This window comes from Mastomys coucha, unplaced genomic scaffold, assembly GCF_008632895.1.
Source record: "Mastomys coucha isolate ucsf_1 unplaced genomic scaffold, UCSF_Mcou_1 pScaffold13, whole genome shotgun sequence".
Taxonomy (NCBI): domain Eukaryota; kingdom Metazoa; phylum Chordata; class Mammalia; order Rodentia; family Muridae; genus Mastomys; species Mastomys coucha.
The window spans coordinates 39,434,916-39,447,125 of NW_022196895.1; the positions used below are offsets into that span (position 1 = coordinate 39,434,916).

Genomic DNA, 12,210 nt, shown 5'->3' on the forward strand with positions numbered 1-12,210 from the left:
CCCCCCGCCCTTCCTAGGCCCAGGCAGATCTTAATCTGTCCTCACAGCCACATGCACACTTAGATAAGGACATTCTGCGTCTGGAGTACAGAGCATTAGTATGCATTATAAAAAGTAACCAGGCTGGATTTCTGCTATCTGCTATCTGCAAAAACTTTACAGTGATCTCTAAACCACCCCCAGGGCCTGCCAACAATAGAAGCAATTGTTTGACAATAGGAACAATTGATTTGCTTCAGACTTTCATGGGGATTATCTTGGTTTATTCCAGCTGCTGTTACAAAATATCTTATATTGGGTAATTTATGAACCACAGAATTTTCTCATTTTTTTTTTAAGGCCAGATCTCCAAAATAAATATAATCTCCCAGTCTGTCTTGGTAAGAATCCTTTCCTGTATCCTTCTAGGGTGGAAAAGGCAGGGCCACTAGCTCTCTTCAACTTCTTTTAACAGGGCCCTACCCACATGACTTATGGTAGAACTCTCATAGTTTAATAATTTTTTCCAAGGCCCCAGCTTTGACTACTAGCACATGGAATGTGGGGATTTCACAAGTAAATTTTGGAGGGACACTAACATTCACACAACATCCAGGGTACTCCCAGCATAAAGGAAAGTGATGCACAAAAGATGCTCGTCTGTAGGATGATGATTCTGCCATATTGAGGGTTTTAACCAAGGCCACTGCTGGTTTAGAAAGAGAATTTGGAAGCCAATGAGTGTCTATACATTTATGATAAAATTCAAGTTGAATCTTTACTTACTATGTTGCTACCATCAACCTGAGTCTCTCTTTACACGTCTCTAATTTCTTATAACAGCCGCATAACTTTAACTCGGCATTCATTAAAAGCATTCATGACTTTACATTCTTTTCCTAAGCAAACACTTTGTAAACTGCTAGTGTGATAGTTTTGAAAAAGAACTGCTACAGGGCTGGTGAGATGGCTCGAAAGAAAAGGTTGCTTGCTGCCAAGCCTGATGACCTGAATCCACAGGGTGGAAGGAGGGAACAGAGTCTTTCAAGTTGCTAAGTCGCCTTCCTACACACCCCGCCCCCTCAACACACACACACACACACACACACACACACACACACACACAAATAAATGAATAAGTACAGCGCTGTATCAGTGGCTCAGCAGTTAAGAGCACTTGCTGCTTTTTCAGAGAACCTGAGCTTGGGTTCCAGTATTTGTACTGAGATGGTCACAGCCACCTGTAATTCCAGCTCCAGGGGATACCTGCTTCTGGCATCTCTGGACACCCACACTCATGGGTACAGGTACACACACAGACACAGACATAGATGTCGTATTTCTCTTAAAAGAAAACACCGTCATGCAGTTTCATGATGGCTGTGCGCTACTCTGATCAGCAGCTTCCGTTAAGAAAGAGAACTGGAAAGTCAGTAAGTATGTGTACATTTACAATAAAATTTAAGTTGAATCTATACATCTTATTTGACTACTATAAAGCTGAGCTTCTCATTACACATCTCTGATTCCAGACAACTTTCTGTACCATGGAAAGTGTTGGGGTCTTGTTTTGTTTTGTTTTGTTTTTAAATAGATCCAAGCTACCTAAACACCTTTTTTTGTTGTGGTTGTTGGTTTTTTGAGACAGGGTTTCTCTGTAAACACTTTTTTCTGTGAACGTTTTCATGAAGAAACCAGATAATCAGAATGCTTGTTACAAAAGGTCTTCCTCAGATAAAGACAGAAACTCTTCTTGCCACAGCAAGTCACCTTAACTTCCTAACTCTCTGATGACTCCTTTGACCACTGCCTGTTAACTGAGTTCTGTAACCAGTAAGAAAGTAATGCATGGCTGTAATGCCAGGGATGGAGAGGTGGAGACCAGCCGATCCCTGGAGCTCATTGGCCAGGCAATCTAGCCGAACTGTATAAGTTCTGGGTTTAGTGAGAGACCCTGTCTCAATAAATAACATGTGGAGAAATAGAGGAAGATATCTGATGTCCTAGTCTCCTTACACATGTATACATGTACATTCACATACATTTGCACACAAACATGTATGTAGCCCACAAATGCTCAGCCCATAAACACACACATACACACACACACACACACAGAGAGAGAGAGAAAGAGAGAGAGAGAGAGAGGCCTGATGGACAAAGTCAAGAGTATTCACATAAAATATAAAATTTGTTTTAAAAAAGAAATAACCAGACGATTAGCATAATATAGAGTCTTTCTCTTTTCTATTATGCCACCAATGAAACTGAAAACATGACTGAGATAGTCAATGACCTACTACCAGAAGCAGATAGTAAGCTCCTATGACTGCTGGACCACTTTTAATCTAGCACCCTGTGGTTCACCCTTACAGTCCAGACTCTGGGTCTCTCTGTCCAGTGCCAAAAATCATCTTTCTCAGCAACACACTACATCACTGACAGATGCCATGGGATGGTTTCAATAAAGTTCCTGGACAGAGCCTCTTTGCGTTCCTCCCTTCTTGGCAAGGACCATGTTGTCTTAATGGGCCATCATTATGGGGACACATGGTTCCCACCATGGAGCTCAGACATGAACTTTAACTCTGCTAGTCACACGGATCACTGTTTAATTTCTACCCTTGCCTTGTAGTGACTGTGGCAGGAACCCAGATATGTTCTCTTCTGTAAAAGGACGACAATGTGGTTCAATGAATTCATGCTGTGAAATGTAGGTAAATTAAAGGATAGGTCCTGACATCTTGTGGATGCTTCCAGAAATTAACTAATTAGTTTAAATAATTAAGGCATTTCATGATGTTATTCAAGGTATAGTATCAGTGAATGATCTTAAATAGAAGAAAACAAATACCCAAAAGTTCTGTAGGTACATATTTCAGCCCCATTTAGGAGACAGAGAGGCCTCTGCTTTGTATTTAGAACCTCAAAGAGTACATGAACCACAAAAGGCCACACTGTCTCTCATCACTGATATAATATATTCAGGACATCCCTCTACCCTGAGCTGGTTTATATAACTCCCTATGAATTTTGTCTGCTGGAATGAATACATGGACCCTAATTCCAACCTGGTGAGCCACATAGTCCAGTGCTCAGAATTTCCTTGGAGAATGAAGGGCTAGCTTTTGACTACAAAGCTCTCCTCTTTTCTTAATCCCCCGCATGACCAGCTGAGTCTCCATTCTACCCTCATAGAATTCTACCTCCATCTTTTTCCCCTTCATTCCTTACATTGATGTCAATTTTAAATCAGTCTCAAGTAGTACCTTTTGCTTTCAAAAGAACTTGGAACACCCAACACGTCTATGTTAAATTCTAGAACTTTCCCCTGCATCTTCTTCCCGTAAAACTCAGATGGTGACATCTCCTCTCATTTGACTGAATAAACTAAGACTAAATCACTATATGAGATCTCATCATAAATGCCTCATCCCAACTCACTCCTATGTCAGCCCTCTCAGGGTAAAGACCAAGATTCTTAATATGATATATGGGTTTCTAGGTATGGCCTACACTCATTTCTGAAGCTTTATCCCTTCACTCCTGGAGTGCATGCTATTTTCCAATAACTACAGAAACTTCAGTCTCCTTTCCCACATCCTACTGTTCTCCACCTCTGTTGGACAACTCTGTATTTCTTCACTCTAGTCACATTCTGAAAAAAATAAAATGAGCATCTCTTGCATCTCTTGGCTCCCATTCCCAACTGTAAAGTATGTGATTGGTTGTATTCTGGTCAGTTAATGGGTAATCTCATAGGAAGCAGGAATAAAGAGTCATTGCCCAGGAAATTTCCCCTTGTGCCCATGTGCTCAAGGGTCTTCCCCACTTTCTCTTCTATTAGTTTCAGTATATCTGGTTTTATGTGGCGTTCCTTGATCCACTTGGACTTGAGCTTTATACAAGGAGATAAGAATGGATTGATTTGCATTCTACATGCTAACCGCTAGTTGAGCCAGCACTATTTGCTGGAAATGATGTCTTTTTTCGACTGTATGGTTTTAGTTCCTTTGTCAAAGATCAATGCTCTAAGATCAAGAATTGACAAATGGGATCTCATAAAATTGCAAAGCCGCTTAAGGCAAAGGACACTGTCAATAGGACAAAATGGCAACCAACAGATTGGAAAAAGATCTTTACCAATCCTACATCTGATAGAGCGCTAATAACCAATATATGCAAAGAATTCAAGAAGTTATACTCCAGAGAACCAAATAACCCTATTAAGAGTGGGGTACAGAGCTAAACAAAGAATTCTCAACTGAGGAATCCCGAATGGCTAAGAAACACCTAAAGAAATGTTCAACATCCTTAGTCATCAGGGAAATACAAATCAAAACAACCCTGAGATTCCACCTCACACCAGTCAGAATGGCTAGGATCAAAAACTCAGGTGACAGTAGATGCTGGTGAGGTTGTGGAGAAAGAGGAACACTCTTTCATTGCTGGTGGAATTGCAAGCTGGTGTAACCACTCTGGAAATCAGTTTGTTGGTTCCTCAGAAAATTGGACATAGTACTACAGGAGGACCCAGCAGTACTACTCCTGGGCATATACCCAGAAGATGCTCCAACATGTAATAAGGACATATGCTACACTATGTTCAGAGAGCAGACTTATTTATAATAGCCAGAAGTTGGAAAGAACCCAGATGTCCCTCAACAGAGGAATGGATACATAAAATGTGGTACATTTACACAATGGAATACTACTCAGCTATTAAAAACAATGAATTTATGAAATTCTTAGGGAAATGGATGGATCTGGAGAATATCATTCTGAGTGAGGTAACCCAGTCACAAAAGAACACACATGATATGCACTCTGATAAGTGGATATTAGCCCAGAAGCTTGGACTAAGCATGATACAATCCATGAACCATAAGAAACTCAAGAAGAAGGAAGACCAAAGTTTGGATATCCCAATCTTTCTTAGAAGGGGGAACAAAATACCCATGGAAGGAGTTGCAGAGACAAAGTATGGAGCAGAGACTGAAGGAAGGACAATCCAGAGACTAGTCCACCTGGGGATCCTTCCCTTATACAATCACTAGACCCAGACACTATTGTGGATGCCAGCAAGTGCTGGCTCACAGGAGCCTGATATAGCTGTCTCCTAAGAGGCTCTGACAGTATCCGACTAATACAGAAGTAGAGACTCCATCCTTTGGACTGAGCACAGAATCTCCAGTGAAGGAGTTAGAGAAAGGACCCAAGGAGCTGAAGGGTTTGCAGCCCCATAGGAGGAACAACAATATGAACTAACTAGTATCCCAGAGCTCCCAGGGACTAAACCACCAACCAAAGAGTACACATGGTAGGACTCATGGCTCCAGCTGCATATGTAGCAGAGGATGGCCTAGTCAGTCTTCAATTTGAAGAGAGTCCCTTGGTCCTGTGAAGGTTCTATGCCCCAGTAAAGGGGAATGCCAAGGCCAGGAAGTGGGAGAGGGTAGGTTGGTGAGCAGGGGGAGGAGAGAGGAAATAGTTTTTTTTTTTTTTCCCAGAGGGGAAACCAGGCAAGGGGAGAACATTTGAAATTTAAATAAAGAAAATATCTAATAAAATAAAATTAAGAAAAAGAGTGATTGCACAGGCATGGTTGTCAGGCACTTACACATACAGACTTCAGACATTTACCAGAGAAAATAGAGGTGTTATAATCTTGCAAACACTTTAAACACACACACACACACACCTGCACTCAAGCATACACTCATGCATGCATGCACACATGAAACCATAGAAAAAACCATGATGTTATTGTCAGAATTCAAAGACACTTCACACTCATTTTTTATCTGCTATTCACAGAAACGAAGAAATAGGTGGGCAGAGATACTTACGCATCATTACCCATAGGAAAAAATGTCAGGGCCACCCTTAAGAAAAGAATGCTCTAACATAAGAAAATAAAAGGTAAATTAATTTTTTAAAGGTTAAAATAATGCTTAAAGGTGCTTTTTTGCCATAAGAAATGTTTTCTAGGAGAGAAATTATAATATTCAGTCTTTCTCTCTCTGCCGGGCCCTCTCAGGCTTCATGGTCTCCATCTCTAAGTATCTTCTTTCTGTAGAATTGTTTATTTTTTAGATTTTGAAAGAGACTGATCCTACATGATGTCAGTGACCCACGCATCCCAATGAGATGGGTAGGATGAAGGTGAGAGTTCATTCCTACCACACTTGAGAGTACTGAATACTAACTCAGTTTAACAGGAAATAAAACTATGCACACCAGAAAGAGATCATTGCTGAATCACTGTGTCGAGATCCAGGGCACAGTGGCAAGAGACCATGAAAAGAATGGGGAGTTAAGCAATTCAGATTTTAGGTAACACAACCTTTAGTTTAAAGCAATCCTACTTAGCCTTTTCTTATTTCTTCAACTAAGAATTCACTCTTTCCCTTTGACCTCTCAGGGCTTATGATCAAATGAGATAATGGAAATGAATGTGCTCAGAAAAAAATGTATCTTGAAAACCACCAACACCACATGAACACCAACTTTTAGTATTCTTTCCCACCATTGTGTTACAAGCATGTCTGATGCTAATACTTGCTCAAATGCCTACTTAGCACTGCTGTTTTCCAAGCAGGAGTCTACTGCTAAGAAGAATGACACTGATTTCCTTTGTTTGTTTGTTTGTTTTGTCATGTTCTGATTTGTTTGGGTTTTTTGAATCTCGTTTTTAAAATTATTATTCTTTAGATGCTTGCTTGTTTTCTAACTAGAGACAGAAAGGGTATGGATCCAGATGGGAGGGGAGGTGGGAAGGAACTCAGAGGAGTCAAGGAAAGGGAAACATAATCAGAATATATTGTATGAAAAAAAAAACCCACTTTTCAATAAAAGAAAAATAGAAACAAATAAAAGTAAAACAAAGAAAAAGATAAAAGAAAGAATTAACAGAAGAAAGAAAGAGAGAAGAGACAGAGAGGCTGAGAGACAGAGAGAGAGAGCAAACCCTTCTGGTTTTCAAGTCATGTCTTTCTCTAGATGTATGTTTCCAGCTTTCCAGGCTAGTTTCATTTGTTCATTTCCTGACAACATTTCTTACCTGCTTAGCTTGCTCTGCACTGTCTGTTTTTTATCGGTGTCTATCACACCATCTTATTTACCTTCATCTGTGGATATAATTGCCCTAATAGGACTATGGCCATTTTCCAAGCCATTACTAAGCAATGCAAAATGAGACACATCTGAAGCTGGTCTCTGCAGCATCCTCCTGGAACTTGCAGATTATAGTTTGCCCTTCCCACGGAGCATCTCAGACAATTTTAAGGTCACTTCTCATGGTCGAGAGAAGCCCCTGGTATAACCTAAGACTTTTTTTCCTTTTAACCAAATGGGAAACAGACCCTGTTTTTATTGCTCACAATAAAATAAACTAAGATAAATCACAGCATGCCAACACATGAAGCAGGGCACTTAGAGCGCTTAGAATAATCTAGTAGGCTGTCATCCAGAGCTCTTCATTCATGTCAGTCACCAGTGAGACTGAACAGTATGATTGATTCTTCCTCCCACATGATTCCAGGATCAGAAAGATCCAATTTTCCAAATAAGCTTCCAAATCCTTGAGTTTTCTTTCCAGAAGAGACTTGTAGCCAAGTTTTTCCATGAACCTGAGGAGTGGGATGCATAGCTTTGAGGCTCACTTTCCTTTGTGGTCCTTCTCAATAAATTGGCTGCTCTTAGAGTCCCCCTTGCTTCCATTACAACACTTGGCAGTTTCTAAAGAGAGAGAGAGAGAGTTTGAAGAAGAAAAAGAAAGAACACAAAGGTGAACTCAGGGTGATGAAGCTTCAGAAATGGTTGTGTCCTATTGCAATTAATTCTCTCTTCTGATTCTTCATCTGGTAGTCTTTTTTATTCTGTTTATGTTTGAATCAAGCTTGGCATGGAATACTGTTTTAATATCTAAAAAATATGTCTTTGTTTCTTTCTGGACAGTATGAAAAATCATTTTTTTCCAAGTCTGGGCTTGCCTATTTGCAAATTGTGATGCAATTTTTTAACAGTTGCAAATCCTTTGGCTCCATTCTCAATGACTACATTAGAGATCTTCTCTCTCTCTCTCTCTCTCTCTCTCTCTCTCTCTCTCTCTCTCTCTCTCTTTCTCTCTCTCTCTCTCTCTGTGTGTGTGTGTGTGCCAGCCAGTCATAGATTTGCTTTGTAACTAAGAATAATATTGGACTCACAGTCCTTTCCTCCACTTTCCATGTGCTGCCTCTGCATGTGTGCGCCAGATGTACAGCTGACATTTCTTTTTATTACATAGTATGTTCTAAACAAAATAGTTGAAGTGTTAATGTCTATTTCCCAAATAAAGAGGGAAGAAAAGTTTTAAAAATTTAATATCATGTTAATTACAATATTTAAAATGAGTCTCATATCAATCCATTTTGTGTATGAAAGAGGAAAACTGTGAACTCTGGAGAGCAGAAAGATCTAATTTTTTTATCTTAGTTACATCAAATATTTGCTCCTTGAAACTGGGGAATTTTCCTAACTCACCTGAGATTGTTTCTTCTCTTATAAGATAAGGATAAATAACAGACTTATAATGTGACTTTGTGTGGAGGGAATGTATTAATCTATGTGCAGTAATGCAGTATCTGTGTAAGGTAGGAATCTCTAAGGGTCAGCTGCTTCTCTTGCTCTTCATGCATGCAGTGCGAATCCGTCATCTTTTATTCATACCCATGGCTCACTTTCTCATAACACTATTACCATTCAATTACGAACTGCTAAGAGGAAAATGTCTTCATAAATTTAATAAAGATAATGGCATCACACAGTGTTCTAAGTGCTTCATATGCATTATTTCACGAACCCTCACACAAAATGGAGATCTCAACATTCTTATTTACAGAATGAGATCTGGCGGTCTTCATTGATTAAGTGACAAGATAGTTAGTGATGAGTTGAGATTCGAATTCAAGTAGTTTGGTGCTTAAACATCACAGTGGTTAATAATATATGTTGTGACCCATTGTGATAGTGTTATGGATGACTGAATTACATGTAATGGATGTACAGATACATGGATTGGTGTATATAGAGCCTTGTAGAGAATGCCTGCCACATGGTAAAATTCTTACTATATTGTAAATTTTCTAAAGAAATGAGATATATTTTGTAATACAATTAGGTCTTCCCTTGTAATAACCTTTTAAAATAACATATTTTTGAGCTAAAATTATATAATCATATAGCCCACCTACTTAAATTCCTTAGTTTACTGAGTATTAACACATCCTCACAGAATTTTGCAACAAGTACTGTGATAAAAGTATAGAATATCTTAACACCAAAAGATTCTGAATTTTCATAGATTAAGTAATAAAAAGGAAATTATATATATTCATATATATATATGAAAATTACAATCTCTCTTACAATGGTAAGTGGACTGAAATTATAATAATATGTTTGAGTATTTTGTTCCAGGGAAACAAATAAATTTGTAAAAAAAAAAAAATGTGTACAAAAAAGTCAATGGCAAATCCATTCCTGATATTGAAACACAGGAAATGTTCATAAGTAGTTAGATGATTAAATTCTGGTAATTAGACACAGTGCAATAATAAACAGTAATGAAAACTATCCATTTATCTAAACAACTTCACATTGTTTGCTACTGTATGATTTAGACAATATCCTCAAAATAATCAAACTGTTTCAAATGAAAATGAATTGAGAAGTTCCCCCACAAAACTAAAAGTAGAGCTATCATGTAACCCAGATCTACCACTTTTGGGTATCCCTCCCCCTCCCCCAACTCCTTGTGGTCACACTCAGAGACACCACCCATCAGTGTTTATTGCAGCACTGTTCACATTTGCTAAGTTACAGAACTGACTTGTATGTTCATCAACTGAGCAATAGATAAAGAATGGCTTTATAATCTCAATGGAGTTTTTCAGCCATGAATATGAATGAAATTGTGGTATTTATAGGAAAATGGATGCAACTAGAGATGATCATATTATCTGAATTAAGTCAGTCTCAGAAAGACAAATATTGTGACTTTCATTTGTTGATTCTGTGTTCTCTAGATGCATGGAACCATGTGTTAAAAATGACTCGAAATAGGAATGAAGAGAAGGGGAACAAAGAGAACTGATGGAAGAGGGGAGGGAGGAATGGCTCGAAGCACATTATATAATTGAATGAAAATTGTATTATATAAGTTAATATAATATAACCATAAATAAATGAAATTGTAGACTGTAATACACACAAATACATACTACACACACACACACACACACACACATTATAAAAGGCATCATACTAAAGGCAGATAAATCAGTATAACTAAAAAATTATAAAAGCAATCCTATTCCTTAGTGTCATAAATGTTACATGGTTAGCTAACCATCGTTTAATTGACTTTAAGGCCTGCTCTAGTTCTCTTGTAACCATGGCCAGGAACCCATGACTAGAAAGGTCGTAGGCACTAAGGGAGAACCTAGAATTATTATTTTACAAAGTAGATATAGTATCACCATGCCTTCTAAATACATATAGATTAATATGGCTCTCAGCCCTTACCAGAGAAACTTCTTTAACAGTAAATGGCATTACTAATACAGAGCCTTAAAACTAATGAAAGTATAAAGAAAATCTATCAGTATTCAAAGTACAGAGAAAATTTGTCTATGGCGTGTGCTCAGTCCTAAAGAAATACCTATATATGTCTTTCCATTGCAGGACTCAGGGACTACTATAGAAAGGTGGTAGAAAGACTTCATAAACCCAGAATTCAGGGAAGCCTGGGGTAAGACAAGTGTCTTCTTGACATAACAGGGCCATAGCACTCAGAAACTCTGGCACTTGCAGTTACTTGCAGATCAAGCTAGTCAATTGTCAGCTTAATACAGGTCCATACCTCTATTGGCAAGCTGTTGGCAGTTGGTGACTGCTGGGAGAAGTGTCGGTTTACCTCAGGAGTGTGGCCCTTGATTGAATGTTCATTTTCTAGTGAATGTTGCAGTGATATCAACAACTCTACTTAGACTTTATGGGTTTAAAAATAAAGCAGCAAATGAAATTGGGAGGGGACTTCATTGGAAAGGGTCTAAGAGGAATTAGAGAGAAGGTTGTAAGGAGTGCATCTGATCAAAATGTATACCCCTATGATAGTCTCAAAGAATGAATTAGAATATTAACATAGCAAAAGGAGAAACAATCCCATTTCTTAATGTATTATTATACTGAGAAAGGTGGCTTAAACTCTTGACAACATTTTAAAAATGCTTTACAAAGGGAATTATTGTAAAAAATGAAACTGAAGAAATTAATTTATTTCTGTTATAAAAATGATCATAAAGTCATAGCAATGCACACTTCCTCAAAAATGAAGACATAACCATAACCATCCTACAGATAACTATTTATAAGTAATAAAGTCATATAGTATTTAAAAGTAATAATAGTGAAAAATAAATTATTCAGTACATAAATCTAGGAGCTTGTCTAAATGCTTTACATGTATCAACTTATTAAATTTTCCAAAGGCTATAGCTAATTCTATTATTAGAGTCATTTCTCAAAGGAGAAAATTGAGGCACGTTGATCTTATTTGTTTTATTTAGTATACAACAGGTTAGTGGTGGAGTTGCAGTTAGAATTGATTAAGAAATAGGTGGTCATAAATTACATTTTAAATTCAAAATTAAATAAAATATACAAATTACTCTATAATTTGTATAATTTGCTAATTATTTCCTCAATCATCTAGTGATAAAAGAAGAAACAAACCAGTTTTGTTAGAATTTACATAGAATTTCAGTTATCCAGGGTTCAACTGGAGGGCAAATTATTATGAGTATAAAATAATTGATGTTAATCCTGATGAACTGAATGGGAAGATGTGGTCCTTCTGTTCAAAACAGGAGAGATGAGCAGAGGCTTCCAGGTAAACTTGGTCTCTGGGAGGAGAAAAAAGTTACGCTAGAATGATGTCATAAGTAAAGATTTTTTTTTTAAACTTAGTCCACGTTCTTGATGGAATGTTATGTGGGAATTTCCTTCATAATGGATAAAATGGGACAAACCCTCACACAAATTCAGGTGTTCTTTGTATCTCTAGGAATTTCTAAAATAAAACATTTAATATTAGCAAATGGACAGGACAATCAATGGCTGACACCACTGGGTTATCTAACACCATGCAAAACAAAGGACCAGGGATCATTAGGATTTTTCAGAAAAAGA

The 12,210-nt window shown here is 37.8% G+C and overlaps 1 protein-coding gene across 1 annotated transcript in view; it reads right to left on the reverse strand.

Annotated features, from left to right (window-relative positions):
* Dpysl3 (dihydropyrimidinase like 3) overlaps positions 1 to 12,210 on the reverse strand; it is a 112,604-nt gene that overhangs the window by 76,931 nt on the left and 23,463 nt on the right. The gene's annotated exons all lie outside the window — the stretch shown is intronic.